The sequence below is a fragment of the Schistocerca cancellata genome, chromosome 2 (assembly GCF_023864275.1).
Source record: "Schistocerca cancellata isolate TAMUIC-IGC-003103 chromosome 2, iqSchCanc2.1, whole genome shotgun sequence".
Lineage (NCBI taxonomy): Eukaryota > Metazoa > Arthropoda > Insecta > Orthoptera > Acrididae > Schistocerca > Schistocerca cancellata.
Window position 1 is genome coordinate 1,063,248,871 of NC_064627.1, and position 14,252 is coordinate 1,063,263,122.

Sequence of the window (14,252 nt, forward strand, 5' to 3'; positions counted from 1 at the left end):
GGTCTTCGGGATACTGTCTCTACGAATTGTGGGCACATCCGAGAAACAACAGAACGATTCACGTTAAGCCATCGGGCCACATCAGTTGGCGACTGTCCTGCTTCCATTATTCTTGGGCCTCCACAGCAGAGAGCCTGGTAGGAGTCTTGTTTCTGCCACACCCACCCGTCTGTGACTGTATACTCAGCGATTGTGGATGTGGGACTACCTGGCAAACACTGCTTCTTCTAAAACTTCCTGGCAGATTAAAACTGTGTGCCCGACCGAGACTCGAACTCGGGACCTTTGCCTTTCGCGGGCAAGTGCTCTACCAACTGAGCTACCGAAGCACGACCCACGTCTGGTACTCACAGCTTTACTTCTGCCAGTACCTCGTCTCCTACCTTCCAAACTTTACAGAAGCTCTCCTGCGAAACTTGCAGAACTAGCACTCCTGAAAGAAAGGATATTGCGGAGACATGGCTTAGCCACAGCCTGGGGGATGTTTCCAGAAGGAGATTTTCACTGTGCAGCGGAGTGTGGCACAAGTAAAGCTGTGAGTACCGGAGGTGGGTCGTGCTTCGGTAGCTCAGTTGGTAGAGCACTTGCCCGCGAAAGGCGAAGGTCCCGAGTTCGAGTCTCGGTCGGGCACACAGTTTTAATCTGCCAGGAAGTTTCATATCAGCGCACACTCCGCTGCAGAGTGAAAATCTCATACTGCTTCTTCTGTCCGCCCTCGGTAGCTGAGTGGTCAGCGTGACAGAATGTGAATCCTAAGGGCCCGGGTCCGATTCCCGGCTGGGACGGAGATTTTCTCCGCTCAGCGACTGGGTGTTGTCCTAATCCTCATCATTTCATCCCCATCGACGCGCAAGTGGCCGAAGTGGCGTCAGATTGAAAGAATTGCACCCGGCGAACGGTCTACCCGACGGGAGGCCCTAGTCACACAATATTTTTACATTTGCTACCTCTTTTGACAGGTGCTCTGACGTCATCGTTGGCGTGGTTGTCCGTTGACCGGAATGCCACCTTCCGTGCAGAACACGATTGTACGGACATCTTTTGATAGTTTGTACGATTATATCGTGAAGTTGATACAAGAGGGGAAAACAGCGGTTTTTTGCTTTAATGTTGAGCACCAGTGTTAAACAAGCGCCTAAGCTTGGCACGTGAAAAAATTGCATAAATAAATAGATAAGTTTAGAAATTCCATTGGGGAACCAGACCAGCGCATTCCCTCTGTGCCATCTCGCTCGACGGAGAAATAGTACAGCAGATACACGCAGGCGTGCAGGTGGTCCTCCTTTTATGCCGCAACAGGGACGAGAGGACAGGTGAAGGTTGTACGAAGCATCCACGACAGGTCGCACAGCGGCTGTAGACGTGGATGTAGAGGAGGAGACACAGGCGGCGTGTAAGTGAGGCCGGGCCTTATGTGCGGAGCGGAGCTAATTACGGCGGCCGACATCTTCCTTATTACGAGCGCCCGGTACGGCGCAGCCATGCAGAGCCGACAGACAGACAATACGTTCGCGTAGGAAGTTTCCTCCCCGATGAACCGCCATCCGCGTCTACACGCACGCGCCGTCCTCATTACGCACGACCGGCCGTGTCGCGAGCGCTGCGGACTTTTTTAATTATGAAAGTATTACTTCAAAAAATAACCGACGGGCCGTGGGCGACGGCCGGCACGCGGAATGCAGATGCGCAGACGTGGCCGCGGGGATAGGTCTGCGGGGCGAGGTCTGTCTCTGGAGGGCCAAGAGGTCGAGCTCCGGTCGCAAGGGGTCTGCCGCGGAATCCAGCGTCGAGAGCTGGAGCGACTGGCAGAGGCCGGCCGAAACGCGAAGCGCGAGGGGAGGGTGTAGTGGGACGAAATTGAAGCGTCACCCATCCACCAGTGACAGCCCAGTTTGCAGGTGAATATAAGTTTAATTTAGTTTTTGTTTATGTATTTTTGTAATATTTTGTAATGGTTGTGAATTGCCTAAAGTTCTGTATTTTTTTTTTATGTTTCATGTACGGAGAGGGCGGCGCAACGAACGGAGACAGCATCTTAGCTGCCGCGACCAGAGAGAAAATTGCTGGCCACTATACGTCGCGGGTCGAAAGCCAAAGAGCAACAGAAGATCCTGGAACCGAGTTGTTGCGTCGTGCTTCTAAAAATTGATAAATGAAAATATGTAATTTTTTTGTACAACAATGATATCATAGGAAGTTTAATCTTATTGAAAAAGTTAGTTTTGTCTAGTCAAGGCTCAGGTTCACGTCTGTATGTAGGAAGATAATAAACTAGTGGATGCAACTAAAGTTGAAATACGTGTTCTGAGGATTTATTTATGAAGAATTAAGTGAATTGATTAATAATATATTTGACAAGATTATTGAATTTTGACAGCGTTCATCGCAACTTTGAATCTCAAAAGTTTATTCAATGTGTGATTCTAATATCGATTAAATCAAGATAAAGTGTATCAATATAATTTCTGAGGAGAAACAAACGACGTCAAAAATTGAAAAAGTTCACGCAAACCAATTGGCCCGAGTGACGTAATTCTATGCATACGACTCAAATGATGTTTTACAGTTTCGTTCAAGAACCATTCTGAGACAATTTAAAAAGAATATAAATAATTTTTGAGTGGTTGTAACTGACGTAGGTGACGAAGTCTGCACATGGTCATATGTCGAAAGAAAATCATTTATAAGAAACTTACGTCGTTACACTACAAGGGGGAGCGAGGAAACATGTGTCGCTGGCCACGGGGCTCCTATAGAGGCCAGGGATGACGTACTGGGTTCGTATCCAGTGGACGTCTCCTTCACAGCAGCCAGTCGCACAGGCACCTGATACAGGGTGACAATTACTGAACTATACGAAATAAAAACGTCGTAGCTCCTGGACGGTTTGCGTTAGGATGTTCAGACTGCGCGGGGTATGATGGGAATTAGTACGCGCATTGTTATTTGGCGGTTGCCACTTTCAAAAAAAATGGTTCAAATGGCTCTGAGCACTGAGGGACTTAACTTCTAAGGTCATCAGTCCCCTAGAACCTACAACTACTTAAGCCTAACTAACCTAAGGACATCACACACATCCATGCCCGAGACAGGATTCGAACCTGCGACCGTAGCGCCTAGAACTGCTTAGCCACCCCGGAGGCCACTTTCATTCGGATGGGTTCATCAGTAAGCAAAATTGGCGCATTTCGGGGACTGAGAATCCACATTACGTGATCGAGAAGTCTCTTCACCTACGACGGGTGACTGTGTGGCGTGCAATGCCCAGCCACGGAATAATCGGTGCGATATTCCTTGATGCTACGGTGACTACCGAACGGTACGTGAAGGTTTTGGAAGTTGATTTCGTCCTCATTATCCAAACTGGCCCTGATTTCGACAAGATGTGGTTCACGCAAAACGGTCCTCGAGTCCAAAGAAGCAGGAAAGTGTCTGATATCCTGAAGGAGCGCTTTGGGGACCGCATTTTGGCTGTGAGGTACCCGGAGGCCATGGGCATGGGCCACCATTGGCCGCCATATTCTCCGGATCTGAACACATACGACTTCTTTTTGTGCGGCTATTTAAAAACAAGGTGTACAGCAGTAACCCCAAAACCGTTACTGGGCTGAAAACAGCCATTCAGGAGGTCATCGACAACATCGATGTTTTGACACTTCAGCGGGTCATGCAGAATTCCGCTATTGGTCTGCGTCACATTATCGCCAATGATAGCAGGCATATCGAACATGTCATAATCTAAATCCGAATATCTGTAGTGACGTTTACATCTTGAATAAAGTGTTTGCACGCCGTAATTAGTAACTAAGTTACGTTTTTTTCATATAGTTCAGTAATTGTCACGCTGCACTAATTTTCACCCTACATGTAGCGTTTAATTAAGGAACTTGGTGGTTAGAAAACAAAAATAAACAAGAAACCTGAAAACTAGAAAGAGAGGTAACACCCACTGCTGCTGAAATCAAGGAAGTGATTAAAATGTAAAAATATTGGCATCCCGATAAATGCTAATAAGTGGTAGAAGGACCAAAAGTTCCACATGATCAACAGCTTGTAGCTGAAGGCTGTAGATTGTGTCGTTGTTGTGGCCTTGAGTCCGAAGACTGGTCTAGTCTGCTCTAGCCTCTTCGTCTCTGTATAACTTAACAACAAGCGAATCAGCTTAGTCCCCCTCTACAAAATTGAATGCCCTCTCCACCACATGCTTCCCACCATTACCAAACTGATGACTCTTTAATGCCTAAGAATGTGCCCTGTCAACTGATCCCTTTTTTAGTTATGTTATTCCATAAGTTTCTTTTCTCCCCAGTTTTACTGAATACCTCCTCATTAGTTACATGATCTACTCAAGTAATCTCCAGCATTGCTCTGTAGACCCACATTTCGCAAGCTTCTTTTCTCTCCTTGTGTGAACTGTTTATTGTCCGCGTTTCATTTCTGTGCAACGCTACACTTTAGAAAAGACTTCCTAACCCAATTACAATAGAAAAATGTGTTATCTCAATAAATGATAATATAGTGTTCTAATTACAATTTTCAGGTGACGAGCTAATTTTGTCACAATTGTATGAGGACTTAGAGGATTTGACAAGAATATTTGTATTAGATTATAAAATGTGGAGTCTCTGTGTAATCACAGTGAAACAAAATACATAGTAAATCTCAACTAACTGAACTGCCCCTAACTATTTCTTTAATACTCTTCTTTTTATGTTATTTATTATTTGTTTATTCCATAAAATTCCACTTAATAAAGAAATAGTCAGCTTCCCTGAATACCTTAGGTATTTATGTTTATCAGTAGTTGCTGCTGTTCCCATTCCTTCTTCTCTAACTAAATCGTCTTGATAAGGTGTATGAAAGCAGCAACCAACCACAAGTATCGTTTAAAAAAGTTTATTTAGTGCATACCATTACTGGTTTCGGATTTTTTACAAGTCCGTCTGCGGATGGCTTCTTACAGCATTGCTGGAGCTTCGCTTTGTGTTCGTTACTGTTGGGCTGCACTAACATAAACAACAGGTCTCTCATTCACAATTTGGTTAAGTTGGGACAATTTTTTGTTTTGACCTCCAAAACATCATCCATGAAATGATTTTAAGTTAATAAAACTGTAAATGTGGCGAAAACTTACTTGGTGGATGTTCCTGTACGTGGATTTCTTCCTGTATTTACTTTCAGCATTACAAAGTTAACCCTTTCTTGCACATGCACTATGTAAGGCCTATTAAATTCCCTATAAGCTGCAACTCGCAGCCATATTTTGTGTTGCTGCAGATTAAATTTTACCAGTGCCGTATTGCTAGATAGTCGAGTGTTACTTCAGGGTACTGGCAAATGACTATAGATCACAACCATTAGTCCTGCGGGAACGGGCCTGTATAAATCATTGCTAGTTGAACAAACGAAACAATTCGGCACCGTTGTAATCGCTTGCATACAGAATACTCACCGGCGTCGCCGCCAGAGGAAGGGGGGAGGGAGTCTACATTATGCACTGATGCGGCTGTTTGGCACCCTTTACTGTGACGCATGTGGCTTGCTTGGTCTGAATTTATCATACTACGATGAATTAGCTGTGACCTCAATTGTCAAAAAAATTGTTGTTGTTATGTTTGGTGCTTACGGGCGCTCAACTAAAAATGGCTCTGAGCACTATGGGACTTAACATCTTAGGTCATCAGTCCCCTAGAACTTAGAACTACTTAAACCTAACTAACCTAAGGACATCACACACATCCATGCCCGAGGCAGGATTCGAACCTGCGACCATAGCAGTCGCGCAGTTCCGGACTGAAGCGGGCGCTCAACTGCTAGGCTATCAGCGCCCTGTCAATAACATAACGTTGTCCATGAGGGTGTTGAATTTTTTTTACCGCCGATGTAGCCTGAATACGTACCTCTGCAACCTCAAGTTGTACAATATGAACCTCTAGTTGTATCGGAACAGCTGTTCCGTTTTCACTACTCTGGGCAATTTAATGTAGCTAGTAAAGATTAATGTTTTCAGCTGGATTAGTTAACTCACTTACTAGCACATTTCATTGAAAATATCCACAAGTTTCAACTTTGTTTTGGCTGGATTGCATCTAAGCAGTACTCTTGTCACGCAAACAATTGCTACCTACTTCACAGCGCAGTGATTAAAATACAAAATTACAAAGAAACAAAAACTGGGGGTTAATTTGAGAAAGGCTGTAGAATGATATCTCTTCCGGTTTCACGGCTTGACTGATTAATAGTGTAATTCTGCCTGTTCAGTCGTCTTGTTTTTTCCACTCTACGCACGATATTTCGTCGACCGACTGACTCAGACCGTCAAATTGAACGGGCATTGCAGCCAAAATCAAAAACGCCTGAGAAAGAAGTTGAGACTGAGCCAGAGAAAGTGAAGCTATGAATCGCTTATCTACTGGTCCAGTATCCGAAAACATTTGTAGACGTCTACGGAAACATGACATCCAGTGCATTCGTCGCCGTCGCCAAAAATAAAAAGTCTTCACTGTAAAGCTAAAAACAATGCAGGTCTCCGAAAGATGAGTGTGCACTATATTCCATGCGAATGCGACATGTCTTACGTGGGGTTGACTATCAGAGTGGTCTAGGAAACATGCGCCGAACATCAGCTACGTACCTGAGCAAAATAACCAAACGAATTAGATCTCATCGAGCACTGCCTCGAATATAAAAATGAAATGAAGTATGACACGACCAGTATTGTGCTGCAAACGTCAAGTTATTTGAACAGTGTATACAAGGAGTCTGAAAATAAAGATTCCGGAAGACTAATAAACCGGAACAGAGGTTTCACTTTTAACAAGACTGGGGTTACGGCTCCTGATTTACTAAAATCTAGCCGGACATCACATCTAACAGGTCAGGGAAATGCTCAGAGAATGCGCGTTTCACGGCATATCAACACTGGCTCTGAAAAACAGAAGAGCACCAAAGGGCGTATTGGGCGATGGGAGTCTGCATCATCTATAAATAGCAGCGCGAGACTGACAGTAGTTCACAGTTTTTTGTAGCTGCTTTGAATTCACAAACTGGTTGGAATTTAGGTCGAGAGTAAACCTAACGGCAAAACTTGCAGCACCCGAAGAAGATGGATGGGTCGGTCGTCGAAGTATTGTGCGTAAAATGGGAATAAACTATTGGTTGAGCATCCGGGATTCTCCGTGAGCAGTGTGCGACAAGCGGACTGTTGACGCAGGGTAGGAAACTGCATTTTTTAAAAACTTTATGCCTAACATGAGAGCTGACTGGTCTATTGTAGAACAAACTTCGTTTTTCTCTGCCATCTGGAACATTAGTTTCTGTTGGGCGGGTTTTGATGGAAAATGCCAGCTTGCATTACTTACTGACGTACCAATCATTCTAATTACTGTCGGAAGAATAAAGGAAAGAAGTTTCACTGGTAAATCGATTCGTTAAAGTGATATTTTCTTTTATTTACACGAATTTTGGTTGAGCTGTTTACTTTTACTGTGCGGTTTTATTTCGTCATTTGACTTTGGACTTCATTTCAGTCCAACTCGTAAAGTTCCCTGGGTGGACGTTGTGAGAAGGAAAGGTTCGAAACCGACCAAACGTAGCAAAATACGTTCTCAGCATTTTCGGAACGAGGACATAAACCAGTTTCGTCAGTCCGCATTAAGGAAGGTGTCACATTACAAACTCAACCTTTTCGTATCACACAGTTCTCCCTTGGTTCTTCGAAATGTGTAAGAAATAAAAAGTTACATTAAGGAGGCAAAATGCGTCGTGTTACTGGATCAAATATGCATTTAACACCTTGATAAGCTCTGAATATGTCTCTCTAACGCTGTGATATTTACGAAAGCATTTTAACATTTTCTATTTGAAACAACTGTTGCGGGTACATAAGAGAAATTACGAACAAAAAGCAATCGTAAACAGCAGTCTACATCTAAGATGGTGGCGCCGGCTTCAAATCAAAGTACAGCGACAATCTCTAGCTCCATCTCCCCTTGTTATACCTCCATGGCGATGCTACATCATTTACTTCTTTGTGATCACTTCTTTTACAACCACTTGCTTTTCTGACGAAGACAACGGTGGTTATTGTCGTAAGCTCCAATTTTCATGGAGTGTTAAGGCGACAAGTGCACTGAGAACAGTTTATACCACAAACCGTCATCAAAGATTTCGTCCTTGTATTAAAAATAAAAAAGAAACATAATGATATAGATAAAAAACACGTTACAACAAATGGCTCTAAACTAAACAATCGTACAGTCAAAATATTATCTACAAACTTAATGAATAGTGTAGATTTAATGAATCAAAGCGAGTGTATATCTGTTTCATCCAAAACATTCACAGTCGGTTTTTCTTTAAGACAGATGTTAATTGTAGAGAGGTTGTTTTTGCTTCTGTTTGGGTGCAAAACATTACCTTTCCTTTAGTTAAAGATCATAGAAAATGTATGTAGAACTCACCATGTACGAGTACTACTCAGTGAGGCAAGGAATTGTAATACAGAGATAAGTTTGTGAACTATAAGATGCTGTTTGTATAGCTTTACCTTTTATCTTTAAACAACGGAAAGCCACTGTCCTTCATCTGTCACGACAAGATGTGCATCTCTTGATTCTCTGTTTGCTTCTTGGTTGGTAATATATTGTAAGTGTCGCTCATCTAAATGCATTTCTTCAATAATTATTTAAGTAATTGCGTAAAGACGCTTTATTTATCAGACATTTTTGGAGCACGCACTTTTATATATCCTGAACTAATCAAAACTATACGCTGTTACTTGACACGTGACCGATTTCAACAGGATTGCAATCGCCATTGTTCACTGTTGAAACGATTTGAGCATCATGTTGGCTCTATCATTGAACAAATTGCATAAAAGAAAGAAACTATCTTTGTAGCAACGAAGTACAATAATTTAATTTTCTTTCTTTTCTTACACTTTCGTGGTGGAGAATTGTGTCGAAATTTCACGGTCAAAAAGTTAATGAAAAATGATTGATGCCTTTCCAGTGGAAGCATTAGCCGGCTGTTGTACCGTTAGCAGAGGACATCAGGAAGTGCTCTAAATCACATATATACACACCCTACGTGAAGATTCCTTTCATGTTCCCCAAAAACGTTTTGTTAGAGTCTATGTGATCAACAGCAGTACAACCCAAAGACTAGGCATGTGGAAAAAGAGAGTAGATAATGCTCCTTAGGCTAGAGAAAACCTAAAGGAGAACTGCCTTCTGGTCACAATGAGAACTGGTGTACCTGAAAGTCCCTCAACAGGTTATGAACTAGCGTTGGGCGGTCTAAATTAAATCTTGAGAAGTGGGGATGCGCTAATGGAGTGCGTGAGTGTGGGGAGTAGCAGACAATGTCTCACCTCCGTAACTGCCATTTCTGCCCGTAGGCATGCACCGAACAAGATCTAATGCTGGCCAATTCCAACGTTTCCGACCTGGCTAAATTTTGGGCGAAAACAATTTAATGTTCGTTAATTCGTCCGCCCTTAAACGTATTTATGACTCCTTACTCACGAACAAATACTCATATCTGCATACTAACTCTAAAGCGTGACAGTGATTTAACGGGTGAAAGTGATTTAATTACTGTCTTGTTTGTCTATTTCCATGTCTAAGGCCCACGCACACATGATTACACAAGGTGTACAACTTTGCTTCCGCCGTTTTTTCCCCAACAAATTGGTTACACGTGTATCACTCAAAGTATTTTCCATCGCTGGCTACTAGTTTCTCCCTCTTTCGGGCAGTATACGAATCCCGCGTCGAAGAAGTCGTTCATCTTTTGAAGAGATCCACGAATCAATCCAATTTGTGACTTCTTCAAGAGATCGGAAGTGTTGGTCAATCAGGCCATACGCCATTGATCTAATCAGGTGATAGTCAGAGGGAGCAATGTCTGGAGAATAAGGCGGGTGGGGTAGCATCTCCCATTTTAACGTTTCCAAGTACGTTTTGACCTCTTTTGCAAAGAGGGGTCGAACGTTGTCGTGCTGCAAAATAACTTTATCGTGCCTCTCGCTGTATTGCGGCCGTTTGTCTTTTAATGCTCTGCGTTTAGGGTAATCGTAATGAACGCATTTTTCGTCCCCTGTCAAAATGCGATGCAGAAATCCCTTCCGTTTTTGCCTCTGAAGCAACTGTTCACAAACACACAAACGCCGTTCAACGTCTCTTGGTTTCAGCTCACACGGGACCCAAGTTCCTTCATTCTGAATCATGCCCACAGCCTTGAAACTTTTTGAAATTGCTTACTGTGTCACTCCCACTAATCGTGCCAATTATTCTTAAGTTTGACGCGAGTCTTCACTTAGCAATGTCTTCAGTTCTGCATCTTCGAAAACATTCTCTCATCCACCACTATGACGGTACCCGTTAAAATTACCGTTCTTGAAGCGTTGAAACCATTCACGAGACGTTCTTTCACTAATAGCGTCCATAGCATACGTACTTGAGAGCATTCGATGATGCTCAGCCGCTGTCTTCTTCATACTAAAACAAAACAATAACACTTCCAGCAAATGACGAGAATTAGGCTCGTAAACTGAAATTTTCAATCAAAAACAACTTTATGATGCAGACACAAATCGACTAATGTTTGAATGAGGTTATGTTGACCAAGGTCCAAGCTAACTTCGACGTCTGCGATCAGTTTTTTTCGATCGCTAAATACCGTTGTCGCCACCTATCAGCAAACGGCGGAAGCAAAGTTGTACATCTTGTAATTGTTAAGCTTTTCGTTATCTCCCTTGTAATAGATGCCTCTGACTCGAATTTAAAAAAAAAAAAAATGAATAGTGACGGAAGCCATCCACAATGCAATGGCCTGAACATACACCGACAGGAGAAAAAGAATGAAATTATTTAAATTATTTAAGATCCTAATAAGTAAGATTTTGATCAGCAACTAAACAGATAATGAGAATCAATCCCAGCGTCATTGGAACGTGCTTTCATGATGTGCGTAGGCGAAACTTTTGAATTACTAGCGTCTTTAAATGTTGGGTAACTGGAGGATCTTTCCTTTGATGTAATTTACACTAACTTGAAGGCACATTTCAGCTAAACATAATTTTATACTTGCCTAATTTGTCATATTTTTGTGTACCGTGTACATTTCTCAGGTAGTTTCTATGAGGAATGCGATTTTCAGATTTTTGTTGTGGTCTATCTTATCTTAAATATGTTTCATATTATTATTTATTCACTGTTATTATTCTGAATTTTGTTTTCATACGGATATTCCGTGTCGGGTTTTACCAAAAGTAGTTATTGGTGGCCATAGTTTCAGTTGTGCTTACTTCATTCTTTATTTTTTTCTACACAGGAAGGACTGTTGGGCGCCTCTGCTACTGTGCAAAACTAAGCGTCCTCGTGTGCTAGTGGGTACTGTGATATGTTATGTGCACGCCGTCCTTTGTGTTTGGTTTAAAATCTACGTTAACTTTTACACACGATTAAGATTCGTCTTTTATATCTTGGAAGTTTATTCTACTTCCTTATTAGTTTTTGGTAGCGGATTAAAAATTTCTGGAAGATGCACAATGTATACATTCCCATTATAGATAGCAAATAACGTACTTTTATCCTGTATACATATATCTCACTCTTTCGGTTGAGGTTACTGCCTTCGACATAATGGTGGATCTCATAATCAGCTAATGCTAGTCAATTCACTACGGCAGTCCGGATTCTCCGCTGAGGATGACACTGCGGTCGGATGGTCCCGATGGGGGATGGGGTAGGCTGCACTACCGACAGGTGGACACTTATCACAGATATAGTAACACCTCTTTAATTTCCGTTACATGTATAGTTAGAGTTGTGCTGTACCAAAACTTTGATTCAGTAGTTTTGGAACAGTGCATAAATGATAGGGTTACCGGTGGTATTGGTAGCATCTGTAGGGAAAGAAAAATAATTTAATTTTTGAAAGAGAAAGTGGGAGCCGACGACTTCTTTTTATTTTTTGCTTGTTTGGTTGTTTTGCACATGATAAGAACTGCACACAGTTCAATGTTAGTCCATTACAAAATATAAATTACATTTTATAAGTAATACAAATTAGTTGAATGCGTAATTTCTGCGCTTTTATGTAACCAAAAAGCAATTACTTTTGATGCAAGTACAGTTTACATGCACTAACATAAATAAATCTATGTAATTATTTTTATTATTTCGTACTCAATAGAGCGTCCCTCTTCACGATCAAAGGCAAGAGCTTCCTGTTATAAACGATAAGTGCGAAAAATTTTTATTAATAACAGAAACATGTTTTATATAAGCTCGACGATGTATTGAAGAGGTGTTTGATATTCTTTTTTCAATTCGTTTCGGCCTACTAGGGACCACGGGGCTCGTCTTAACTCTGCTTTTTCTTGGCCCAGTGTGCCTTCATCTTCTGGCTGTGAGCCTGCTTCCTCTCATCCGTCCACTTAGGTCTGGTGGTGGCTGTGCGCTTCTTCCCTGTGAGAGACAGTGGGAAGACTCCCCTGCAGGATGGTCTGTCGTTATTGAGTTCGGTTCTCCGTTGTCTTTAATGGGATCTGCAGTTCCTCTAAGTCTGATTTAACGGAGGTGATCCACTTGGCTTTGGACGCCTTTCCCTTACTTGTCACTGTGAGGATCCTGTTGGTGAGCCTGGAGTGATTCAGGCGGAGCATGCGCCCATAGATGGTCAGTCGCCTTTTCCTCATACGTGTGACTATGTCTTTCTGATTTTCGTAGAGCTCGTTATTGTGCCTGATTCTGTAGGTACCGTCTTCCTCTCTTAAGGGTCCTAGTATTCTCCTCAGGATCTTCCTCTAAGTTCTATTTTCCTGAGTGGGACCTTTCGATTCATCAAGAGGAACTTAGAGGCATAGAGTGCAGAGGGTTTTACTACTGAGTTGTAGTGGTCCACCTTCATGTTCTTGGTTAGGTACTTGGAGTTATGTAGATTTATCATATCGCACTAGAAAACTCAATTTCCTCAAAAATAGGTAAAATTAAAAAAAGTAAAACAAAATTATATCAAACACCTGAAGATATAGATATTCCTACAAGAATGATAGGCCCTGTAAGAACATCTATACCTCCAGATGTTTGATATATTTTTGATTTACGTTTTTTTTAAATTTTACCTGTTTCTGAGGAAATTGAGTTTTCTAATCCTATATGATAAGTCTGCATTTCTTTTTTTACTACAGTATCCCTCTATTTCGCGCCGTCAAACCAACAATTTTTGAATAAAACCTGATTTAACCACTGTCAATTTCAATTTTGCTATAAATACTGTTTGTTTTTGAATAACGCACAAGAAAATAACTATATCGAACAAAAAATGTTCCAGTAGGTTACGTCGTGCTTCATATGTCCTCTCTCAGTTTCTAGATGGTTCACCAATTCTGGTTTCTAGGAAACCTAGTAAGACACTGATCGCGTAGCAAAGGGATCGAACTGTGGTAACCCCTGATAGGTATGCAACACACCTGAAGTACAGGTGAAACTGTTAGTCGCAACTGGCCATAGCCACCTGGTCTATGTTTACTTATGATAGCCTACGGTAGCTTTAAAACTTTATGTACAGTCCGTATTCCAATAGCTCTTACAGTGGAAGCCTACATATGAACGCCAAAATTAGACTATAAGGCAGACACGGCCATCGAAATTCTGGATTATTAGAGTTAGTCTGCTAGCACCACCACGAGCACTTTCTTTGAAAATGCGTTAGGAGTCAATAGACTGGTTATTTTTATGGCGAATATGAAATGTCCTTAAAGAATCGGTGTGGGCCAAGTGAGAATGTTTCTGATAATCCATCTACAGGTTGCTCTTGTGGATTACAGGTAACCACATTCCCGTGGCGAGACTCGTTTCAGACACGGCAGATATGCAACACGGCAACTATTGGGTTATATTTCGAAGCGCGCCGGTGGCGCCTTCTTTAGGCTGTCACGCTGGCGAGCTGGAGCTGGAGAGACGGCATTTTCTTGCGTAGCCTTGCCTGTCCCTGACGCCCGATTTGTCGCCGCCCCCGCCTCTCCAATTCGGCGCTCTGCGGGAGGCATTTCCATTATAAATTTGCTTTGCAGCGCGCGCTGGCGCCAGCCTCGTTCAGGGCGCCACCGCCGCCTTCTTTACGTTCCGCTCCTAGTGCGGCGCGCTGCCTCAAGATGGCGCCAACACTGCGCCGCGGGGCTCCTAGGCAGGAGACGGTGTCTAAATCATCTAAAATATCGGCGTTAAATCTGTGTGGAAAGG